This window comes from Mus musculus, chromosome X, assembly GCF_000001635.26.
Source record: "Mus musculus strain C57BL/6J chromosome X, GRCm38.p6 C57BL/6J".
Lineage (NCBI taxonomy): Eukaryota > Metazoa > Chordata > Mammalia > Rodentia > Muridae > Mus > Mus musculus.
In genome coordinates, this window is record NC_000086.7 from 98,810,135 (window position 1) to 98,836,889 (window position 26,755).

At 38.6% G+C, this 26,755-nt stretch overlaps 1 protein-coding gene and 1 non-coding gene across 6 annotated transcripts in view; one reads left to right on the top strand and one right to left on the bottom strand.

Moving 5' to 3' along the window:
- The window catches only part of Ophn1 (oligophrenin 1), a 336,803-nt gene that overhangs the window by 255,855 nt on the left and 54,193 nt on the right, over positions 1-26,755 (bottom strand). The window lies entirely within an intron of this gene.
- Positions 4,641-4,747, top strand: Gm26000. Its single transcript, XR_003953156.1, has one exon. It is a non-coding gene; the product is annotated as a U6 spliceosomal RNA (small nuclear RNA).

Here is a 26,755-nt window from a genome sequence, read left to right on the forward strand (position 1 = left end):
GATAAGAGAAATGTATACCTCAGTCAAGGAAAATAGTAAATCTAAACAAATTCAGGAACAAAACATCAGGAAATCTGGGACACTATGAAAAGATGAAATCCACAAAAATAATGGAAAGAGAAGGAGGAGGAGAAACCCAGGTTAGAATTACAAAAACAAACAAACAAACAAACAAACAACAGAAGAAGAAAATTTCACAAAGAGTGGCATACCCGGGGTGGCCCTACCCTCTCAGAAGCAAAGGGGAGAGGACTCTGTGAGGAGGAGGCCAGGAGGTGGGGGAATGATAGGGATGTAAATAACAACAACAACAAAAGAGACATATTTGAAAAAGGATCCATCCTTCTGTTGCATCCAAGAAACATACTCCACATCACCATAGGGTAAAAGGATGGAAAAAGATATGCCAAACAAATGGACCCAAAAAGTAAGCCAGAGTAACCATTTTTATTATCTAATAAAACAGACCTCAAACCAAAACTAATCAGAAGAAACAGGGAAGGACATTACATGCTCAAGAGAAAAATCCACCAAGAGGATTTTAACATCTATGCACCAAACACAAGAGTACCCAAATTTATAAAAGAAATACTTCTGCATCTTAAATCATATATTGACCCTCATACACTGATACTGGGAAACTTCAATACCCAACTCTCACCAATAGATAGGTCATCCAGATTAAAAACTAGAGAAATGTTTCAGCTAGCTGATATTATAAACCAACTGAACTTTATAGATATTTACAAACATTTCATACAAACACAAAAGAATCTACCTTTTTCTCAGCACCTCAGGGAAATTTTTACAAAACTGATTGCATTGCTTAACAAAGCAAGGGTCAACAGATACAAGAAAATTGAAATAACAACCTATAACCTATCTGACAACCATAGATTAAAACTAAATATTAATAGAAACAGAAAGCTTACAGACTTGTGGAAACTGAACAATGCATTACTGAATCTGTCAAGATAGGCATTAATAAAAAAGAAGTTAATTTGTTTTAGTATTGAATGAAAATGAAAAAAACAACATACCCAAACTTACAAGACACAATGAATCTAGTTCCAAAAGGCAAGTTCATAGCACTATGCACCTCCATAAAATAAATGGAGCGATCTCACATTAGCCATTTTCACTATATTAATCCTGCCGATCCATGAGCATGGGATATCTTTCCATCTTCTGAGATCTTTTTCAATTTTCTTTCTTCAGAGACTTGAAGTTCTTATCATACAGATCTTTCACTTCCTTAGTTAGAGTCACACCAAGGTATTTTATATTATTTGTGGCTATTTTGAAGGGTGTTGTTTCCCTAATTTCTTTCTCAGTCTGTTTATCCTTTGTGTAGAGAAATGCCATTAATTTATTTGCGTTAATTTTATATCCAGCTACTGCACTGAAGCTGTTTATCAGGTTTAGGAGTTCTCTGGTGGAATTTTTGGGGTCATATATATATATATATATATATATATTATCAAATTCTCTTCCCATTGTCACATTAGCTCCAATCTTTTTTTTAATTTAGTTTTTTTTATTTGATATTTTCTTTATTTACATTTCAAATGTTTTCCCTTTTCCAGGTATCCCCTTCAGAAACCCTCTATTCCATCCCCCTCCTTCTGCCTCTATGAGGCACCCACCCACTCCCGTCTTTCTTCCTGCCCTGGCATTCCCCTACACTGGGGCATCAAACACTCTCAGGCCCAAGGGCCTCTCATTCCCCTGATGCCAATAAGGCCATTCCCTGCCACATATTCGGCCAGCACCATGGGTCCATCCATGTGTATTTTTATTTGGTGGTTTCGTCCCTGAGAGCTCCAGGGATTCTGCCTGGTTGATATGGTTGCTCCCTCCATGGGGCTGAAAACCCCCTCAGCTCCTTCAGTCCCTTCTCCAACTCTTCCATCAAGAACCCTGCACACTGGGAAATGCCACACACTCTGGTCAAGTCTGCTTGACAGGCTGAAAAGTCTGCAAGCACCCACGAGGAAGAGTTTCACGGAAACTCACCTCCTGGAACTTTGGCATTCTCATTTACCCATATACTCATACTCTATTCCCGCGCTAGTCTGGTGTATGGAACTATGAGCTCTCTCTTAGTATTTTACTATAAATGCCTTTTAAGATTAAAATCTGATACAGTTAAGTCTCCCCAGTGTTCCAAGATCCTAGAAGCTTGGAATCCGGCAAGAATGCAGTAAGGTTACCTATTTAGTAACTAATTAAGCATTACAAAAGACCCTGAATCTAATTTTTTTCTTTCATTTTTTTAATTTGATCATGGCTATTAGCAAACTGCAACCAACCTCCTAAAAACTGACAACCACCAATCCCACCTCTCGGGCAGCTAGCATTTATGTGCCCTCTGAAAAGTTCCCAGAATTCCAAATGTTATGCCTATAAAAATTATCTTCAGGCGGCAAAACCATGCATCTGCTAGAGCATCGATGAGGTAAATCATGGTCAGCTGCTATGGACAGACTAAAGCCGCCCCACATCCCTACAGCAGGGATTAAAATGAAAGCATACTCTTACAATATTTATGTTTTTAAAAGAAACCAAAATTCCAGAATTCTCAAAAATGTCACTAAAGATGTCTTCATCAAATCTTTGCCCTGGGAGATTAGGGAACTTTGTAGTAGGGGAAGCAAATAGGTCGTAAAGACCGGTGGAAATAGAAGACACCAAGGAAACAAGGTCTTCTAAACAACAGAACTGACACACGAGTTCCTCATGAAGACTGTTGCAGCATACACAAGACCTGTTTAGGTATAAGCCACATGAGGTCCCCAGCTAAGAGGGGAAGTGGAAACAAGCATCCCTCATCCTTATCCCAGAAGCTATCCCCAACTGGTAACTGCTTGCTAAGGAATCTCCAACAGGGTCTCATTGGGTATACAGACAACACTTAAGGTCAGATTCCATGCCCAGCAGTAGATGGCCAAAATAAAATGAATATAGTAGGATTTTTGTAAGGTTCTTTATCTCATAATGCTATGTGTACACTTTTTATGTTATAGGTCTTCTGCTTATTATGCTATGGTTTCATATTTTTGACGGATTTGTGGGATTTCTGTGTGAGCAAATATGTGTATCTCTTCATCTGTGTGTGTTTCTTGTGTCTTTTCTTTGGCTCTTTTTTCTTTGTTTGGGTCAACACTGTTTTGTTGTTACTTATTTGTTTCTAATGAGAAAGAGGTGTGGATTTGGGTGAGTGGAGAGGAATGGAGGATCTGGATGGAGTTGGGAAGGGGGAGATGGTGATCAGAATACATTGTATGAAAACAATCTATTTAAAATAAATCAATAAAGCTTATTGGAAAAGAGAAAAATATCACTAATATCAACACTTTCTTTTAAAGAGCTTACTTCTCTTCTAGAGTAGCTGCTATTGATTCTCAGCATGGACATGGCAGCTCACACCACCTGTGAGTCCCATCCCAGGAGATCTGAAACCCTCTTTTCTGGCCTCTCTGATCTACTACTTAGAAATGGTAAACAAACTCACACAGGAAAACATGCATACACATAAAGAAAATAAAATGAGTAAATGTATTTAAAAGCAAACAAAAGAGACAATATTATGACTAGAGACAACAAAATGTATAATAATAGGCAAAATACATCAGAAATACATTAACAATTACAAACATAACACACTGACCATGTAGCATTGAAACAAAAAAACAGATAGCAATTTAGGAATAAAATCAACAAAAGCTAGATAGAAATATCAGTGTGACATTTAAAATAGATAAAACCACCAGGTGAAACATTGAAAAATATATGTAAGACATTAACAACTCTGTTAACATGCTAGACATAACACACATCTATAAGAGATTTTAAGTATTTCTACTAAGTAACTATAGTTTTCTCAAGTTCACAAGATTTCCCAAGAGAGAGAGAATCCAGTAGGTCAATAAACAAGCCATGGTAAGTTTAACAGAACTGAAATCCTCTGAAGTATAATCTCTGACCCTAACAATATAAAACATAAAACACCTGGAAAATAACATAAGAGGAAACTGAAAGGGCTTCATGTATAGTAATGATAGTTTACATATAATATCAAAGAATAATTGATGAAAGAAACCATTGATGAGCTTCTATTATTTTCTAAAGCTTCAGTTCTGTGCAAGACGATGTCCAGATAGTGACAAGCCACAGACTAGAAAATATTTGCAAAAGGTATGTCTGATAAAAAATAAAACTTATCCAAAATATGCATATAAGTCTTAAAAATTAACAAGGAAGCAACCTAACTGAAAACAATAGGAAAATTATCTAGGATCATACCATCATATGCTGGTGAGAATATGGAAGATTAGAACTCTTGTTGCTGGTGGGAATAAAAAATGGTGCAGTCAGATGGAAAGACAATTTGGGCCTGCTATAAAACTAAACAATAACCTAGCATGGTGCGTTAAACCTACAAGCCCAGCTGTTGGGAGGATGATGCTAGAAGATCTACAATTTGAGGCAAACCTGAGCTACAAAGTGAGTTCCAGACCAATGTGGTCTACATAGTAAGACCTTATGGGAAAATATTAATAATATTTTAAATCTACCTAAACTTAAAAAACTAGTGATTGCAGTCCTTGCTATTTCACTGCATTAAAAATGTATTACCAGTGGTCACTTGATCAGCACATATACTAAAGTTGAAATGATATAGAAAATGCTAGCATGGCCATTGCACAAGGATGACAGACACATTTGTAAAGCAGTTATCATTTGGTAAAATCTGTGCTATGCATAAGTAAATATCTTATATTTAATGTTTTTATACTATTTTTGTTAAAATTTTCTAGGCAACAAAACCTGTCAAAATTCATAAAATATGCCTACACAAAAATGTGCAAGCCGGATGGTGGTGGTGAATGCCTTTAATCCCAGCACTTGGGAGGCAGAGGCAGGCGGATTTCTGTGTTACAGGCCAGCCTGGTCTACAAAGTGAGTTCCAGGACAGCCAGGGCTATACAGAGAAACCCTGTCTTGAAAACAAAACAAAAATCTGCTCAAAGACATTTTTTTAAAAAGTCAGGCAGGCAACAACTGTCCTCCATATTAAGTAAAATGAAACAATGAGGGGCTGGTTGGTGAATTCAAAAATTTGATTATTACTTCCCTTCTATTTCTCTTGGGTGTGTTTGCTTTTTTGTTGTTGTTGTTGTTCTAGAGATTTCAGTTATGCAGTTGTGCTGGTAAGTTGCTAGTATGAGATCTCTCCAATTTCTTTAGGAAGGCACTTAATGCTATGAACTTCCCTCTTAGTACAGCTCTCATCATGTCCCATAAGTTTGGATTTGTACCTTCATTTTCATTGAATTCTAGAAAGTCTTTAATTTCTGTATTTATTTCTCACCTGATCTAGTGGTCATTGGGTAGTTTTTCAGTTTCCATGAGTTTGTAGGTTTTTTTGTTGTTTGTGTTACAGTTGAAGTCCATCTTTAATCTATGGTGGTCTAATAAGATAGAAGGCTTATTTCATTTTTCTTGTATCTATTGTGGCTTGCTTTGTGATCAGCTATACACACAGTTTTGGAGAAGGTTCCATGAGGTGCTGGAAACAACCTATATTCTTTTGTGTTTGGGCAAAATGCTCTGTAGACATTTATAACATTGTTACCCATGAGTTATAAAACTTGGAAGCAACAAAATTTCTTCAATTAGATGTGTAGGTGAGTATATAAATGTGGTACCTATGGAACAGAGACCCATGAGTAAATGTGAAGAGCTTTTCAGACACTTTTCTTGAGTAGAAAAATGGTTGTGTTTCTTCTATCAGTTGGGTTTCCTCACTATCAGTTGCTTAAATATATTTGGAATAAAGGGAAAATGGATTATAAAATAAGAATCATTGACAAAGGGAAAAACAAGAAACAAAAGCCAGACTAGCCCCCAATGAAAGGCTATAACAGCCAGGCGTTATCCAATGATCCGGAAGTACTTCCTGTTGCACAGAATCCCTGTAGCCAATACCTGCCACCTCCCCTAAAGACACTCTTTTTCTAAGACCACCAAACCCAAAGACTAGTTTTCAAATGCTTACTAGAAGTTCAGGAAAAATGTATCACCTCTCCATGGCAAAGACCAAGGACTCCACTCCCATGGGCGTGGAGGTATCTATTCCTAGGCACTTGGTTAAGAAAAGGGAGCAGGTAGCTGACCTTCAGACTAAGGACCCCAAAAACCTCAATGGAGATGAGCAGGGTCATCGTGACATGCCAAAACAGAAAGTAGACGCAGAGGCACCCAGTGAGGGTTTACTGGCTCTTGGAGAGAAGGTGGAGACCTGTCAAAATCCACAAGTAAACCCTAGAGACCGTAGCTATGGCAACACGCCATAAAGGTGTGTTTATGGTATAAAATGTTATGTATCCACTACTAATGGTATAAAATGTTATGTATCCATTACTAATATGAATTTCCTGTTTAAAATTTACTTATAATGGCCTTGAGATTTCTCATATAATTAGCTTCAAGTAGCATTGTTTATGTAAACTATAACTATTAATAATATATTAATTTTAGGTACCAATTCATTTTAAATTATAGTACAAAACAATTATATATCAACATTAATGTTTAATGAGAACAAATTTATGTTATAAAATGAGAAATGCATTAAGAATTGTAACTATGTTGTAATTTTGCAAATATGTTTAACATCTGAGATAACAAAATACCTAGACTGTCATATCTGCTTGTACATTCAGTCTGCTGAGATACATTTGGGTATTTGTTTTGCATTTTTGTTTTGCATTTTTGTTTTTTTGGTTGAGGATATATGAAATCTTATTCTCTCATAAATATTTAGTTGGAAAAGGAAAAAGGCAAAACCTTTCAGGTAATTACAGCAATCTTTGTTGCGGCCACACTTTACTATTATACCACCACCACCTAGGTTTGGGGACTATGTAAGAAAAGAGGTTTGTTCAGCTTACCACTTGGGGAGCTAGAAGTCTAAAATTAAAATGCCTCATCTGTTCAGCTTCTAGTAAGGGCATTCTGGCAACATCACAATATAGAAGATGTTAGCATGGTAGGAGTATTATACAAGAGGAATGGAGCTGTTACATGGCAAGACAGGAAGCCCAACAGTTTCCAGGTTGCAGTCTCATGAAAAAAAAATCAGTAAAGGTCCTAAAAATCTCATTAATGCCTACTAAAGGTAATGTTACCAGTACCTAATTGCCTTTTATTCAGACTATCTCTTAAATATTCTGACCATAGTCAGATTACGATACCAAGCTTCCAGCGCATAAAACTTCTGAGAGACTCATTCAAATTGTATGCAAAGTGCAGGGCCAACTAAAATCTTACAAGGAGTAGTTTCTCAAAGATTAGTGGCGATGTGTAAATCAGAAACTGTGTTGGTGACCTTTTCATATCTCTAGCTCCAAACTGATCTTGGATTTTTAATGGATCTCAACCCATGTGTGACTCTTTTGCATATGTATAATTTTATAGCATAATGCATTAGTTACTTGGGAAACACCTGAATATGATAACTATGCCATTTGGGGCCCCCAAGTCACTTCCAAGCATCCATGTCAGACAGCTCACAATTACTTATAATTCCAGCTCCAGGGAGATCAAAAGTCGCAGGCCTCCACGGACATCTACACACAAATGTGAATACCCACATGAAGACACAACTAAAATAATAAAAGGAAATCTTTTAAAACATTTGAGGTCTTCCTAGAAAAATGCACATATCCTGCTATTTGCATTTTTGTACATATGCTTAATATTGTTTTAGTCATACATATTTAACCTGTCCAACTCATGCCAAGTCTTCTTCTCTGCAAATATGCCCCCCTTATAATTTTATGTCTTTTCTGTGTGTATGTGATCCAACGAGTTTCATTAGGGTTTTCTATACATCACTGAAGAAAATGTCTCTGCATTCTTCATAAACTGTTAACTGTCTAGAATTCCTCAGAAAGTGAAGGACATCATGAGCCCCTCCCACTTCCCAGTAGCAAAAAATAATCATAATTGAACCAATATAGACATGCATCAAGGTCATGCATTTAGACCCATTTAAAAGAATTTAATGGCCAAATGAGAAAGCCTAAAATTTATGGTCAACTGAATTACAAGTGTGCCAAGAATAATTTTTTGTAGCCTTGCCTAGAGCTTGCTATATAAACTGAGATAGTGTTAAAGCCATAGTGATCTAAATGCCTTTACTTCTAGAGTACTGGGATTAAATTCATGTACTATTTAGCATAGTCTTATAAACATCTTATAAACAAAGCTTACTGAATAAATTATACCATACCAAATGAAGTTGAACTCTTTTCTGAAAAATTCACACAAATTAACTGAAAAACAAACAAACTCTAATGCAAGAGCTAAAAAATACAAAGCTGAAACTGTAGGGGAAATATTTATGCCAATAGAATTGACAATTATTTCTTAGATACAGCACCAAAGCATAGACCACAAAGGAAAAATAGGGAAACTTAATCTGTCAAATTAAAAACTCATGCACAAAATGACATGCCAAGATAGTGAAAAGATAGCCCCCAATATGAGTGTTAGGACAATTGATTTTTTGTATAATTCTATATAACTTTATCATTTTAATAAAATAATTACTAATAAGTAATTCACGATCCCTTCTGGTCTGCACAAGCACCGGGTCACCTGGGGGCAGAGTCGGCAGACATCCCCAAGGTCCCTAGAGGACTCTCCACGCAATCTTAGGACCTCTGGTGAGTGGAACACAACTTCTCTTCCATTCCAAACATGCTGGACCTGAGACAGCATTAGGGAAGCAGAGAACCCAACCAGACCAGGGGCACAAGTCCCTTCTGGTCAGCAACAGCACCTGGTCACTTTGGACGTGGAGTTGGCAGACACCCCCAAGGTCCCTAGAGAACAGCTTCTGAGGTACACCCAGTTTCAGGCTCTAGACATCCAGGCACCTTCCCTGCCAGAGGAGAGGTGTCCACCCCACCCGGGAAGGCTTTGCTGGAGCACCTAGGGGAGCCATCTTGGTTCCCAGATCCCTCCGAGACTAGTCTGCACAGGTGAGAGTGTGGACTACAGAAGCTAACAGCTTCTGGGACAGGCCATGTTTCAGGCCTTCATCTTCTGCCAGGAGGCAAGTACCATCTGTGCACCTTCCCTGCAAGATGAGAGCTTGCATGCTCTGGAATAACAAAAAACCTAGGATAGCAAAAACTCTTCTCAAGGATAAAAGAACCTCTGGTGGAATCACCATGCCTGACCTAAAGCTGTACTACAGAGCAATTGTGATAAAAACTGCAATGGTACTGGTATAGCGACAGACTAGTAGACCAAGGGAATAGAATTGAAGACCCAAAAATGAATCCACACACCTATGGTCACTTGATCTTTGACAAGGGAGCTAAAACCACCCAGTGGAAAAAAGATAGCATTTTCAACAAATGGGGCTGGCACAACTGGTGGTTATCATGTAGAAGAATGTGAATTGATCCATTCCTATCGCCTTGTACTAAGGTCAAATCTAAGTGGATTAAGGAACTCCAGATAAAACCAGAGACACTGAAACTTATAGAGGAGAAAGTAGGGAAAAGCCTCAAAGATATGGGTACGGGGGAAAAATTCCTGAATAGAACAGCAATGGCTTGTGCTCTAAGATCGAGAATCGATAAAAGGGACCTCATAAAGTTGCAAAGCTTCTGCAAGGCAAAAGACACCGTCAATAAGACAAAAATACCACCAACAGATTGGGAAAGGATCTTTACCTATCCTAAATCAGATAGGGGACTAATATCCAATATATATAAAGAACTCAAGAAGGTGGACTCCAGAAAATCAAATAACCCCATTAAAAAATGGGGCTCAGCAAAAAAAGCCCAGGACCAGACAGGTTTAGTGCAGAGTTCTATCAGACCTTCAAAGAAGATCTAATTCCAGTTCTGCACAAACTTTTCACAAGATAGAAGGAGAAGGTACTCTACCCAACTCATTTTATGAAGCCAATATTACTCTGATACCTAAACCACAGAAAGATCCAACAAAGATAGAGAACTTCAGACCAATTTCTCTTATGAATATTGATGCAAAAATCCTTAATAAAATTCTCGCTAACCGAATCCAAGAACACATTAAAGCAATCATCCATCCTGTCCAAGTAGGTTTTATTCCAGGGATGCAGGGATGGTTTAATATACGAAAATCCATCAATGTAATCCATTATATAAACAAACTCAAAGACAAAAACCACATGATCATCTCGTTAGATGCAGAAAAAGCATTTGACAAGATCCAACACCCATTCATGATAAAAGTTTTGGAAAGATCAGGAATTCAAGGCCCATACCTAAACATGATAAAAGCAATCTACAGCAAACCAGTAGCCAACATCAAAGTAAATGGAGAGAAGCTGGAAGCAATCCCACTAAAATCAGGGACTAGACAAGGCTGCCCACTTTCTCCCTACCTTTTCAACATAGTACTTGAAGCATTAGCCAGAGCAATTCGACAACAAAAGGAGATCAAGGGGATACAAATTGGAAAAGAGGAAGTCAAAATATCACTTTTTGCAGATGATATGATAGTATATATAAGTGACCCTAAAAATTCCACCAGAGAACTCCTAAACCTGATAAACAGCTTCGGTGAAGTAGCTGGATATAAAATTAACTCAAACAAGTCAATGGCCTTTCTCTACACAAAGAATAAACAGGCTGAGAAAGAAATTAGGGAAACAACATCCTTCTCAATAGTCACAAATAATATAAAATATCTCGGCGTGACTCTAACTAAGGAAGTGAAAGATCTGTATGATAAAAACTTCAAGTCTCTGAAGAAAGAAATTAAAGAAGATCTCAGAAGATGGAAAGATCTCCCATGCTCATGAATTGGCAGGATCAACACTGTAAAAATGGCTATCTTGCCAAAAGCAATCTACAGATTCAATGCAATCCCCATCAAAATTCCAACTCAATTCTTCAACGAATTAGAAGGAGCAATTTGCAAATTCATCTGGAATAACAAAAAACCTAGGATAGCAAAAACTCTTCTCAAGGATAAAAGAACCTCTGGTGGAATCACCATGCCTGACCTAAAGCTGTACTACAGAGCAATTGTGATAAAAACTGCATGGTACTGGTATAGAGACAGACAAGTAGACCAATGGAATAGAATTGAAGAACCAGAAATGAACCCACACACCTATGGTCACTTGATCTTCGACAAGGGAGCTAAAACCATCCAGTGGAAGAAAGACAGCATTTTCAACAATTGGTGCTGGCACAACTGGTTGTTATCATGTAGAAGAATGCGAATCAATCCATACTTATCTCCTTGTACTAAGGTCAAATCGAAGTGGATCAAGGAACTTCACATAAAACCAGAGACACTGAAACTTATAGAGGAGAAAGTGGGGGAAAGCCTTGAAGATATGGGCACAGGGGAAAAATTCCTGAACAGAACAGCAATGGCTTGTGCTGTAAGATCGAGAATTGACAAATGGGACCTAATGAAACTCCAAAGTTTCTGCAAGGCAAAAGACACCGTCAATAAGACAAAAAGACCACCAACAGATTGGGAAAGGATCTTTACCTATCCTAAATCAGATAGGGGACTAATATCCAACATATATAAGAACTCAAGAAGGTGGACTTCAGAAAATCAAATAACCCCATTAAAAAATGGGGCTCAGAACTGAACAAAGAATTCTCACCTGAGGAATACTGAATGGCAGAGAAGCACCTGAAAAAATGTTCAACATCCTTAATCATCAGGGAAATGCAAATCAAAACAACCCTGAGATTCCACCTCACACCAGTCAGAATGGCTAAGATCAAAAATTCAGGTGACAGCAGATGCTGGCGAGGATGTGGAGAAAGAGGAACACTCCTCCATTGTTGGTGGGATTGCAGGCTTGTACAACCACTCTGGAAATCAGTCTGGCGGTTCCTCAGAAAATTGGACATAGTACTACCGGAGGATCCAGCAATACCTCTCCTGGGCATATATCCAGAAGATGCCCCAACTGGTAAGAAGGACACATGTTCCACTATGTTCATAGCAGCCTTATTTATAATAGCCAGAAGCTGGAAAGAACACAGATGCCCCTCTACAGAGGAATGGATACAGAAAATGTGGTACATCTACACAATGGAGTACTACTCAGCTATTAAAAAGAATGAATTTATGAAATTCCTAGGCAAATGGATGGACCTGGAGGGCATCATCCTGAGTAAGGTAACACATTCACAAAGGAACTCACACAATATGTACTCACTGATAAGTGGATATTAGCCCCAAACCTAGGATACCCAAGATATAAGATACAATTTGCTAAACACATGAAACTCAAGAAGAATGAAGACTGAAGTGTGGACACTATGCCCCTCCTTAGAATTGGGAACCAAACACCCATGGAAGGAGTTACAAAGACAAAGTTTGGAGCTGAGATGAAAGGATGGACCATGTAGAGACTGCCATATCCAGGGATCCACCCCATAATCAGCATCCAAACGCTGACACCATTGCATATACTAGCAAGATTTTATTGAAATAACCCAGATGTAGCTGTCTCTTGTGAGACTATGCCAGGGCCTAGCAAACACAGAAGTGGATGCTCACAGTCAGCTAATGGATGGATCACAGGGCTCCCAATGGAGGAGCTAGAGAAAGTACCCAAGGAGCTAAAGGGATCTGCAACCCTATAGGTGGAACAACATTATGAACTAACCAGTACCCCAGAGCTCTTGACTCTAGCTGCATATGTTTCAAAAGATGGCCTAGTCGGCCATCACTGGAAAGAGAGGCCCATTGGCTTTGCAAACTTTATATGCCTCAGTACAGGTGAACGCCAAGGCCAAGAAGTGGGAGTGGGTGGGTAGGGAAGTGGGGGGGAGAGTATGGGGGACTTTTGGGATACCATCGGAAATGTAAATGAAGAAAATACCTAATTAAAAATTTTTTTAAATATATATTAAAAAATAATTAATTCACATAGCCTACATTTTTTTTTCATTTACATGGTTTAATGGTTTTAAAGAATATATTCATCGCTGCAGTAAAACCCATTATACTGTATAAATGTGCATTAGTTATGACAGTGCTCAAGATAACAATAAGAAAGTGGCTGTTCACTGTGGTTCCTGTGCTCTTTCCAAAGCTGAGAGAATTTTTTCAATTTTCCTATAAATTTGTGGCAGCTAAGCTGTCTCACAGGGCATGGAAAAAGTAGGAAAAGCCAAAGAAAGTGTAAAACCATTGTACTCAAATAGCACCTGGTGCGCCAGAGCTTCTTGCTTACTGTGACTTTTGGAGCTTGCCCTTGATTCCAAGTTGAGTGTGATGACCTCTGAGACAATGCCACTTTTGTGATACTTTCTCAATCAATATCAAAAGTCAGAATATGGTCACAGCCCAGGGAAAGGTTATATTACTTGGACAATTAATCTGCCCAGCAAACTGCAGAACTTTCTAGGTCCAGTGTATACTTATAAGCATATGAGTTTTTTTATTTTTTCTCCAATTGTCTAAGGGCTGGGTTTTCTGTGATTCCCAAGAGAATATTCTAGCTCTCCTTGGCACTGCCTCCATAACAAAAATTTAGCCTTTAAGAAAACAAAATGGCGAACTGTGGGCACACAAAATACACAAGGAAAAAAACTACCAAACACTTCTACCACTTGTCTTACCTCTATATGTTCTCATTGTAGAAATTAAAAATAAAATTAAAAGGAAACTGAAAAATCCTGAAAATCCTGAGAATCCTGGGTCTATATAGAGAGATCTTAAGGAAAAGAAGCTAACATACTCTGATGCCTGCACAAACTCTGTTTACCTATAGTAGTACATCTCCCTTGGGAACAACTTATTTTTTAAATCACAGGAAAACACTTTCAGATACTACTCCATAGCTAGCTAGCCTCTGGGTTCAAAATATTAAAAAAAAATACAGAGAAGGGAGATTAGGGCTACAGTTCAGTTGATAGAGGATATATATTAAAACTAGAATCTCTACAAGAGATTCAAAATTATACTGTAAGACTATAATAATAAAAACAACATGGAACTAGAATAAAAACAGAGTCACTCATCAATGAAATAGAGTTGAGGGCCCCCATACAAACCCACACATCCCAATTTTTAATGAAGAAGCAAACAGCACACACTGGAGAAATCACAGCATTTGCAACAAAAGGTGCTGTTAAAACTGGATGACTGAATGTAGGAGAATGAAATTAGAGCCTTATTTCTCAGTCTCCATAAAAACTCTAAATGGATCAGAGACCTCAAAATAAGACCCAAGAAGTTGAATAAAGAAGAAATTGGGGTATATTCTTGAGTTCACTGACATAGGAACAGACTTTAACATGACTCTGATAGCACAGGCATTAAGACCAACATTTAATACCTGGGACCTGATGAAACTAAAAGGTTTCTTTTTTTTTTCTGGGAAGGACAGCAGCATTGCTTTAATCAGCTGGAAGTTTCTAAAACTTTAAAATTCTAAATGAGTCCCCCAATGGAGGACTAAAAGGTTTCTATACAGCAAAGAATACAATCAAACAAGTGAAGAGGCACCTTAGAGAATGGGGAAAATTTTTTTCCACTGATATACCTGGAAGAGGATTATAATCTTTAATATTTAAAGAGCTCAAAATATTAATCAAGAAAACAATCCCCATTTTAATAGGACAGAGAAACAAATAAGAGTGTAGAGTGCTTAAAAGATAATATACAAACAGCTGAGAAATATTTTACTTTTTTTTTCAACATCTTTAGTCATCAGGAAAGTAAAAATTAAAACTACCTTAAAATTTCATCTCACCCTAGTTCGAATGTCAAACACTAAAACAGAAATGATGGCATGAATGTGGGGGAAAGGGCGCACTTATTCACTGCTGGTGGTGGTGGACACAGAGCTGTGCAGCCACTATGAATATCAATATGGAGATTTTTCAGAAAGATATAGATATATCATATGATCTGATCCAGCTATATACCTCTCTTCAAGTATATACCCAATGGACTCCATACCATAATCTAGAGATACATGCTCATCCATGTTCATTGATTCTCTACTCACAATAGCCAGGAATGGAAACAGCCTAGATGTCTATTGGGTGATGGATAATGAAATGTGGGATATTTACACAATGGGAGATTATTTAGCTATTCAGAAAAATGATATTGATGGATAAGTGCATACAAGTATATTTGATAGTGAAGGTATAAAAGCCAATGTGAGGATCCACAGCTTCTGTTCTGAATGAATGACTAGTCTAACCATATAGGAGTTCATTGACTTATATATAGCCTTTATCTCCAATGATTTTTATAAGAAGGTGTAAAATAAATAAATTTAAAGTGAAATTATAAAACACAGATAAATGGATGAAGTTAGAAACATTCATTCTGAATAAGTTACTCAGACCCAGAAAGACAAATGCCGCATTTTCTTTTATCTGTGGATGTTAGCTTTGAATCTTAAGATACATGTTTCATTTTGGATACCAATAACATCAGAAAACTACGAAAGGACTATCTTGGTCCATGTTCTGTTACTATGAAAAGATACCATGAACACACTAACTTTTATAAAAGAAAGCATTCTTTTATAAGAGTGGAAACCAATTTCAGAGGTTTATTCCATTATCATCTTGGCAGTGAGTAATGGCAGCACACAGGTAGACATGGTGCTGGAAAAGTAGCCAAGAATGCTACATCCAAATCCCGGGCAGCAGGAAGAGAGAGTGTAACGCTGGGACTGCCTTGAACTTTTGGAACTACAAGGCCCTCCCCCAGTAACACACTTCCAATAACAAGGGCACTCCTCTCCAACAAGGCCACACTTTCTAATCCTTCTCAAGTAGTACTGTTCCCTATGGCTAAGCATTCAAATATATGAGCCTATGAGGGGCCATTCATATTCAAACCATCACATTCTATTGCCTGTCCCTCATAGACTTACAGCCAAATCATAATGCAAAAATGCATTCAGTCAACTTCAAAAAAATCCCCATAGTCCATTACAATCTAAACACTGTATAAAAGTTAAAAAAAAAATTCAAGGTCTCTGAGAATCATAGCATTCTCTTAACCATAAATCAAAAATCAAAATCAGAAAGCAGCTCACATACTTCCTACATACAATAGAGTCGAACATATATGACCATTCCAAAAGGGAAGAACAGAAGCAGAGTGAAGAAATAGTCGATAAAAGCCGAACTGAAAACCAGCAGGGAAAACTCCAAATTCTACCTCTCTATGTCTAACAAACATTCTTCAGATCTGCAACTCCTTTCAACTTTTTTGACTACAACACACGTCTTTCTCTTGGGCCATTTGCTCTCCCTGTTAGCAGATTTCCTCAGCAGGTATCCCACAACTCTGGCATCTCCAACATCTTTGGATCTCCTACACAATCCAGGCTTCACCTTCACAGCTTCATGTAATGAACTCTCTGGATTTCCATGCATGGACATCCCTAACACATGCCTGACCTCATGGCTTTCCTTAGTTGTGAGGGAAGAGTCCACAACCCCTTTCTTGAATCCTTGACTCTAAAGCCAGAACCATGTGGTCAAAGCTTCTAAGTTCTGCTGCTTGCTGAGATGGAACTTGTCCCCTTCCTACATCAGCTTCCTGTTGTTGTTGATTTCCTTCACTGCTTAAGCTTTCCTTTAATCCCTTTCCACAAGTTAGAGGCTTATCTAGGTGGGCTCTTGTCCTCAGGTCACTACTCCCCTCATTCCATTTAGCATCAGTCTTTTTTTTTTCAAACTTTTTATCTCCTTGAGCACTGGACATAGCTCCATTACACTTTCTGGTGCTCCTTGTCTCCTCAAACTGTACACTTTGTATTTCTCCTTGCCCAGCTTGCTCCTTTTCATTTTATAGATCTGTGTAAGTAAGAGTGGCCACTAATAACCAAGCAAAACAGTCAATACTAGGCTGCCTTGAAATAATTGCCATTAATCCAAACTTTTCAAATTTAGTCTCAGCAAATTTTTAGGACAGAGGCAGAAAGTAAACACATTTTTTTTTCCCAAAATATCACAACAGTCTCTAGGCCACTTAGTAATATCTTCCCTCTGAAATTTCTTGATCTGGCCCCTGCAGTTCACATCACCCTCAGCAGTGTCTTCCATGATCCTATTAGAATCATCCATTAAACCCCACTTAAAGCATTCAACTCCTTTCCTAATCCAAAATCCGGAAGTCCACATTCCACCAATAAGTAGCATGGTCAGGCCTATCACAATACCCCTCTCTCTGATACCAACTTCATCATGGCAGGGAGCATGTGGCACGAAAGCAGACATGGTACTGGAAAAGTAGCTAAAAGTCCAACATCCAGATTCATAGGCAGCAGGAGGAGAGATCCAATAGGCCTGAGCTTTCGGAACATCAAAGCTAATCCTTCTCAAATAGTGCTAACACCTATTGGCTAAACATTCAAACATATGAGCCTTTAAGGGCCATTCTTATTCAAACCAGCCATGGAGAGAGACTTCCATGGGCATGTTTCATAGACCCTCAAACATTACAAGGCCATTGCCATTGCTCTTGGCTGTCCTCTAGAACTTGATAGCAGGGCCATACCTCATACATGACTCACAGAACATGGAGAAATCAAGGTAGTACAAACCTAGAAGCTTCATCCCTACTGGCTAGCTCTCACAGTGCTGAAAGGTACTAAGCAAACTACCAGAAAAGTCATCGTCAGTTATACCCAGCTGTGAACTCTGTGAGCTTCAATAATGACTAGCCTGGCAAGCCTTGCCCACTCCTGAAATAATGCCATAAACATCATGAAATAAACTAATAATTATCCGGTTGGATTTAAGTCCCATTCAACAAGATGAAACCCATACCTAGGCATCATTGTTGGGCCAAGAACAAGCCTATAGCTAGACAGGTTATAAGCCTTAGGAGAGAAGCTACCACTATCATTTTACTAAATCCACATAATATTAAACCAAGTCCTAACGGCTAATTGTTACTCCCATAGATCAATACATCTTTCACCCCTCATCTGAGAAGCTTCTATATGTAGTAAATTGTGATTAACACAGAGACCCAAAATTGACCAAGGTACAGAGAATATAAGGCTGAAAAATGCTGAACTCTAAATGGAACATACATACCACACTCTCTTCTTCCAAAGCTCAGGAACCATTGCAGAAGAAGGGATGGAAAGAGTGTAACAGCCAGAAGCAGAGGACTACAGGAAAACATCAACTCACAGTGTTTGTTACCCAGCACTCACAGAAGACCATGAGCCGAATAATAAAATCATCTCAAAAACTAGGAGGTTTGCCATGCATAAACAACCACATTTATTGCAGAACTATTCAAAATAGTCAAATTAAGGAGTTTTACTCCTCCATTAAACAAACAAAATTCTATCATTGGCACAAAGAATGAAATTCTACCATTGTCAGGAAAATTGGCATAAATGGAGATCATTTATATTTCCTGGATCTAACACAACCTCATAATGGCTTCCAAATAAATGTTGAGTCAAACTGACTGTACAGAAAGTAAAACCACTTATTGGACATGCTTATGCTTAGGAGTTTTCCCCAAAATATATTGGTACCATTCCTTAAATACATTCCATATTTAAGAAGATTAAGTAGGTACTACTAAAAATTTTTTAAGTCAGGGACTTACTTGCTTTATAACCTAGGCTTGCTCAAACTCATAATCCTCCATCAGTCTTTGAGTGCTCGAACTTGAAGCATACATTACCACACTTAGCTCTGACAAACACCCTGAAAGGTCATTAGTGCATATAAATTACCAAAAGTGGGAGAGAGGTTAAGCTTCTATTGGCAGCTGTTTGTGATTAACACAGTTTAGAATGTAATGGTTTGGGGACTTTCATATTTTTCTTGTGTAAGCAATATCATTTACAATCTACAGACAGAATTTGAGAAAGTATCTGAAGTTGATGGTAAGCGTTCTGGCCTGGGATTAAGGTTCAATAAGGCCACGTTCCCTTTCTTGGCTTCAATAGACTGATTCCTGTCCTGTTTTCTTTGTTGACCTGCTAATTTCAAAGGACACGTTTAGCATCCTTCTGAGACAGCCATTTGTCTCAGCCATTTCCCATTCCCAGAGAAATTTCCCATTCCCAGAGAAGTTTCCCCATCATCTCTCCTTACTGCCTGCCTACCTCTGGACAAGCTCTCTACAGCTGAGCCACATTTCCAGTCCTAGTCAGATTGTTTATTGTGAAGACTGATGAGCAAGCTGTGGTTTCCATTTATGCAGATGTCTTTGTTTTCTCTTACATTTCACTGCTGTTTCTCTGCTAGTTCATTTCTCAGTGGACTCTATTGTTCTTTGATCCAGCCTCCTATTAATAGAGTTTTGTCTTCTCGGTCACCTCACTCCCTAGCTCATCATTTCTGAGAACTGTGCTTGTTATTCAGTGCTCAGAGAACTCTGCTCCTATTTTATCTCCTCTGGAATGCCTCCAAATATAACAGTGCATGTACATGATTAACATAACATGGTGCATGTTACCCTGCCTCTTGTGCCTGTATTGATTTTGGTCTCTGTAGCTTCTTTAAGAAGAACATTTACTACTAAAACTTTCTTATAGCTGTTAAAAACGAAAAAAAAAACACAATGGTATCATGAAATTTGCAGGCAAATGGATGGAACAAGAAAGAAAGGTATCCCAGACCCAGGAAAGACAAATACGCTATTTGCTCACTTATATGTGGACATTAGCTGTTAAGTAGAGGACAATCATGTTACAATTCACAGGCCCAGAGAAACTAAGTAACAAGGATAGCTCAAAGGGGGACATAGATCTCTCTGAGAATGTGAATTAAGAGATTTTGAGGGTGGAATGGGAGTGTGTGGGGATGGAAATAGGAGGGATCAGGCAGAGACAGGGGAAAGAGGGAGAGAGTACTGCCGGAGACATCTGGAATTGGGAGGCATTCGGGGAGTGATGTAGAAACCTAGTGCAGTACAAACTCCCTGGAATCTACCAAAGTGACCCTAGTGAAGTCTTCTAGTAATAGGGGATATGGAGCCCAAAGTAGCCATATTCTATAACCAGGCAAGACTCCTAGTAGTGGGACTGGGACATCAACCCAGCCACAAAACCTTCAGCCTACAGTCTATCCTGCCAGCAAAAGCTATGGTGGCACAGAATTTGGGGGGAGTGGCTAACCCATGCAGGGTCCAATTTATGGGCAGGAGAGGGAGTCCACAGGACACTGCTGGATGGCCAGGAACTAAAGGCTTGATAGCTCAGGACAGACCAAATAAAATAATCCCTAATGATATTCTCCTATACTCATAGATTGGTGCCCAACCCAACTGTTATCAGAATGGTGTCATCCAGCAACTATTGGGAATAGATACAGCCAAACACTACGTGGAGCCAAGGGGAGCCCACAAAAGAGGAGGAGGAAAGATTGTAGGATGCAGAGGGGTCAAGGATACCATGAAAACACTGGCCACAGAATCAACCAAGCTGAGTCCATAGGAGCTCACAGAAACTGAAACCACAAACATGGATGCTGTCTAGATCTGAGCTTTGCCTTCTGGTCTGCATATACCTTATAGTTGTGTGGCTGTACATGCTTTAAAATGTAGAGTAATAGTGGACTTATAGTTTAGATATAGGTACTGTGGTCATAGGATATCTAAATGTAAACAAAGTACTGAAAATGTGGCATTGAACTTACAGGGCTCATGGTGAGATAAACCTATCCATGAACTCCTCCAGCCACACTATTTCAATGAGCCACACTCATTGAAAAGGAACATGTTCCTAAGCCAGAAAAAAAAATGGAAAAAACTGAGGGGGAAAAAACAAGAATCCAGAAAAATATGTGTATTAGGAAATACTTTATATACTACAAAATCAACTCATTTAAAGTATATAAACTTTATATACTCATATAAAGTATATAAACCTGTTGTGTCTGTTACCTACACATATATAATGTTTTTAATTTATTTTGTTTTGTTTTGAGAGACACTTAATCCTAATGACTAGTCCACCAAGGAACTTTTTTGTTGGGGAAGCATCTTCCTACATGATCTTTCCCAAACTCATGATCTTCCTGCATAGTAGGAGTTAGAGGTATTCATTACTATAAACATTAAACAAAAGTACACATATACATAAATCTTTAAAACACTGAAACATGATAATATCCATTAATGTAGAAATTATAATTTCTTGTAATGCCTTCTCACAATTATCTCTAAGATTCCATTGTAGTTTTTAGGATTCTTTATAAAGCTTCACTATTGTGATGTCTTTGTTTTTAACACACTCAATACAGTTATATAAGGCAACTCTTATTTTCTTCCTAACATATACTCTTAGAGGAAGTGTTAAAGTAAAATAGAAGTCGGGTGTGGTGGCACACGCCTTTAATCCTAGAACTTGAGAGGCAGAGGCAGGCAGATTTCTGAGTTTGAGGCCAGCCTGGTCTACAATGCGAGTTCCAGGACAGCCAGGGCTACACAGAGAAACCCTGTCTCGGAAAAAAAAAAAAAAAGTAAAATAGGTAGCCACGCTTTCAACATTTTCTTTTATTATACAGTCATGTAAGGCCACACATTTAATGTACTTTGAACATATCCCCATACCCCTCTGTCTCCCTTCTCCACTCCCATTAGTCCTCTTGATCCCCATGCAGTTTCACTTTTCATCTTTTCAGTACCTATATGTACCCATAACTTCTAGAACCCACCAATGAGAGAGCACATGTAATTTTTTTGAGACTGAATTAATACACACCTAATGTTACTATCTGTAGATGCATCACATGTGATATAACAAGCAATCATTCCAGAGCACAGTGATTGAAAACCAGCAAAATAGATGTTGAAGACCAAAAAGGTACTAAGCAAGATGGCACCCACCTGTCACTCAGGAGCCTGAGACAGGAGGATCACAAGGTGTAGAGCAGCTATATAACACGATCCTACATAACTAACAAACAAACATACAAGCTTATGGAATAAGAAAGCTAATGAAATTATATGATGTCAAAGCCTCAGGTTTCTTTCTGATTCACTGGTAGACATTTTAAATCCATGTTAATTCAAATAAAGCCAATATATGAGTTTTAACAAAACAGCAGTACAATGACTTAAGCAATCAACACCACTTGTAGTAAGGCAGGGGAAACTAATGCTTCAAAGCCACAATGAGGTAGAGCACCAAGTGTCTATTTCAAATTTTGAACAACAACAAAAACCTTCAGGCTGTCCTCAAATTCTTAATATTTCCTAGCTGTAATAAACCATTCTCTCAAAACCTAGAGCACATAATTATGAGTCTGGCCTGAACAGCCTGACCATGTCTGCACACACTCTGTTCTTTGGCCCAGGATGTGACTCTGTCACCAGAATCACACTAAAGCATCTGAGGACATTTCCTCTATGGACTATTCAGCATCTACCTATTCAAGCTCTGCAGAATTACACTCGAACTCTGCAAAGTTTGCACTGCACAAATCTTGCACTGCAGCAACTAGAAAAACTTCCTTGTGAAGTGGGAAATCATTCTAACTGCATGTGAAAATCTGGCTACTGCATCTGGGATCTGTAAGAAGTGAGCAGCAGACAGAGGCAGGTTAGAGAACCGTTCATATAGTATTACTGATGCTCAATGTAGAAGATGAATGTCTGCTATGGAATGCAGACCAGTAAAATCTGAGCATGCTCCTGACATCCAATACTTGAATTCCTAGCTGATAAATGTGATTTAACCTCTCCTTCATCCTGTTCATGTTTGGTTGTAAGCTATCCATGGCAAGAACAAGGGGCCAAATGGTTTCAAGATGAAATACTTTCCTATTTCAATAATATGGAAAGAGGAGAGTGGGAGCTTGCCTGGAGTTTGGAATTTTGTCTACCATTTCATCAAACCCTAAGGTTTGCTCCCTAAGAGGAGAAGGCAAGGAGCTGTGTTAGATAAAGAAATTAAAAAGGCCAGTGTTTCAAAAGAGAGGCAGAAGGAAGAAAGAAAAGGGGGAGAGACAGAGACTGCTAATTGAACAGTTGCTTCTTGTTGGGGTAGCAAAATGCTCTAAGATTGTAGTGATGGTTGCAAGTATACTAAAAGACATGGAATTGCTGAATTTAGGAGCTAGGCTAGTGGCCACCAAGGCCCAGCAATCCTCCTGTCTCCACACCACACCCCTCTACTCCTCTGCACACACCTGTCTTTTCACATGGATTTGTTGAATTTGAACTCAGGTTTTTGTATTTGCACAGCAAACCACTCTTACCTGCTGAGCCATTTCCTCACTCAAAGGGTTTCACCTTTTAACCTAAGATTTAGACACATCTGTGATAGCAAACCTTGGCTGTCAACTTCACTCCATTTAGAATTATTTGGGACCCAGGCTGCTAGGCAATCCTGTGAGGGATATTCTTAATCATATTATTTGAAGGAAGACCCTCCCTAAATCTGGGCCACACCTTCTGGTGGCAGCCCACATAAAAGGGCATGAAAGGGAAATTTTGCCTTTTGTCAGCTTGCCCTCACTCTCTCTGGCAAATCTGCCTATCCTGTTGCTGCCAATTTCTTCAGGATTCCAAAGTCACTAAAGACTAGCAGCTCTCCAGGAATCCTCCCAGACTTCATTGCCAGAAGAGCCATCCAGCCTCATGGACTGAACAACTACCCAATTCTCACCCTTTCTGCCCTGAGACAGCCATTATTGGGTTTCTTGGACCATATCCATTCTAAGATATCACATTTTAAAAATCCAGTTAGTACAGCTTAATGTCAGGCATGGTGATTCCACCAGAGGTTCTTTTATTATTAAGAATAGTTTTTGCTATCCTACGTTTTTTATTATTTATGAGGCTATGCCAGTGCCTGGCAAATACAGAAGTGTATGCTCACAGTCATCTATAGGATGGAACACAGGGCCCCCAATGGAGAAGCTAGAGAAAGCACCCAAGGAGCTGAAGGGGTCTGCAACCCTATACGTGGAACAACAATATGAACTAACCAGTACCCCCAGAGCTCGTGTCTCTAGCTGCATATGTAGCAGAAGACGGCCTAGTTGGCCATCATTCGGAAGAGAGGCCCCTTGGTACTGCAAACTTTTTATGCCCCAGTACAGGGGAACGCCAGGGCCAAGAAGTGGGAGTGGGTGGGTAGGGGAGCAGGGCAGGGGGAGGATATAGGGAACTTTCAAGATAGCATTTGAAATGTAAATAATGAAAATATCTAATAAAAAGAAAGAAAGAAAGAAAAAGAAACACTAGCAAAAAAAAAAAAAATCCAGTTAGATCAGTTCCTTAAATAACCCTGACTAATACATTTCTGCTTCTAAAAAGATAAACTGAGTCACCCTTTCTGTTCAGCAATGGTTACCCTACTAGATATAATCATTTTCCACATCTCACCCAGTCTTTGAAACTTATCATAAAATTATAATTGTAACTTTTACATAAACGAAGCAAAAAATGCATATGAAGTACTGTTTTATTCTTTAGATGGATTTTAAAATTGTGCTAACAATGTAATTCTATGAAAGGGTGAGTATGTTTTCCACATTCTTTATAGTAGCTATAATCCTCCCAGGCTTACACTTCCTAGATCTCTTATGGCTTTAGCAGGATAGCTAGAGGAGGAAATGACTGCTTTTAGTATTTTTAAGGAAGTACAAGAAATCCCACAATGGAAATCTAATAGCTGATTCTGAGACACAAGCCTCCTGGAACACTTTACTACCATAATAGCGCCCGTCCTAAAGGTATTCTTGTGAGTATTAAATGAGTTAAAATGGATAAAGTCATTAGAGCAGTGGCTGCAATTATCTGTGAGCATAAATACATTATCACTCCAATTTGACAAACTAGTCAGTAACATTAGGTAAATCAACTCAATGCCCTTAATATAAGTGACCTGGGGAATAAAAAGGCAAATTGGAAAACACTGAACTTAGTCTGCTTTACTAGAATTCCAAGTATACACTGGCAATCCTAGCACTTGAAATATTGAAGCAGGACAATTATGAGTTCAAGGCCACATTGATCTATATATTAAGACCCTGACAGACAGAAAGAGAGAACACCAATAGGGCCCATGGATATAAGTGCAAAAGTCACTAGCAAAATCAAAATATTAGTAACTGAATCAATCAAAGCACAAAGCAAATTACTTATCATAATCAAGTGGGCTATGTCAGGTATACAAAGCTGGTTTATCGCTTTTAAGCAACGAAAAACCATCCTGTAGATAAGCTAAAGAATAAAGCATATTATTCTATCAAAAGAATCTGACTAAAAAGAATACATATGGAGAACTCCCTCAACTTAATAAAGACCATTAATAGAAAACTCACAGCAAAATGTCAAAACCTAGCCAGTTTCCCACTACCACTGGAATACAAACAAGTATCTCCCTTCTCACTCAGAGAATGTTTTCTATAACTGGGGGCTATAGAAGGAACAGAGAAACAAAAGGAGGCAGCTCACAACTGTGTGGAACTAGTCTCCAAGGGGTCTGACTCCCTTCTCTGGCTGCCTCAAACACCAGGCACACATGTGTCACTCTTTCAAATGTGACATGCAGCCAAAACACTCATGCACGGGATATAAAAAAAATAAATTAATATGTTTTCAAAAGAAAGAGTTGAAGATTTACTTGTTTTGGGCAAGGGCAGGGGCGGGGGATGATGGGGCGTGGGGAAGCAAGTCCTTTGCTATGCAGTCCAGGCTGGCCTTGAACTCACATAAACCCTTCTACTTCTGCCTCCCAATTGCTGGGATTATAGGCCCCAAGACACCATGTCCAGATAAGAGTTCATTTTACTGTTTCCAGCAAGATGAATTTCAGATTCTCTTACTACATTAAATTAAATTTTACTTAAATCTGCCTTCATAAGCAGTGAACCGCAACCTAATTTAAGACAGAAACAACCTGTAACCTAAGTTTTATTTTTGTAACAGGTAGTTGAATTTGAGCCAGCTCAAACTTAGCTGAAGCTAAGCTTCAGCCAGTCACAGGATGCAAACTGATCAGACCAGTCCACTTAAGGCACATGTTTCCTCCCATCCTCAAGGAACCAGCTGTTTCTTTCTGTAAACATTCCCTGCCCACACTTCTGGGTGGAGCTCTCTGAACCTCTCCTAGTTAAGCAGTGCCTGATTTATGAATCATTCCTTGCTCAAATAAACTCCTAAATTAGGTTTACCTGAAGTTTCTCATGTAACAAAGTTAAACTTTAGAATAACACCAGTTGAGAGATCAATTGACTTAAAGTCAAGAGAGAATCCCTAGACTTCTGTTTAAGGATGGGAGTATAGTTTTCTATATGTGGTTCCTTTCTTGAAAAAAAAAGATTTATTTATTTAATGTATGTGAGTACATTGTCACTGTCTACAGAGACACCAGAAAGGGCATCAGATCCCCATTACAGATGGTTGTGAGCCACCATGTGGTTGCTGGGAATTGAACTCAGGACCTCTGGAAGAGCAGTCAGTGCTCTTAACCTCTGAACCATCTCTCCAGCCCCTATATGCAATTCCTTAAACAGAAATTCATGACTATTAAAAATTTGTTTCTTCAGTCACATTAGCCCCATTTCAAGAGCTAAAGAGTCACTCTGCTAATGGGAACACAATTCCACAATGACAAGAACTTCTCTTGGTCTACACCATACTACAGTGCTGTGGATGAGAGCTTTGGAATTCAGAACTTTCTACTCCAGGCTTCTCAACTACCCAACATTGATTTACCTACCTTCTCTCTAACCTCTAT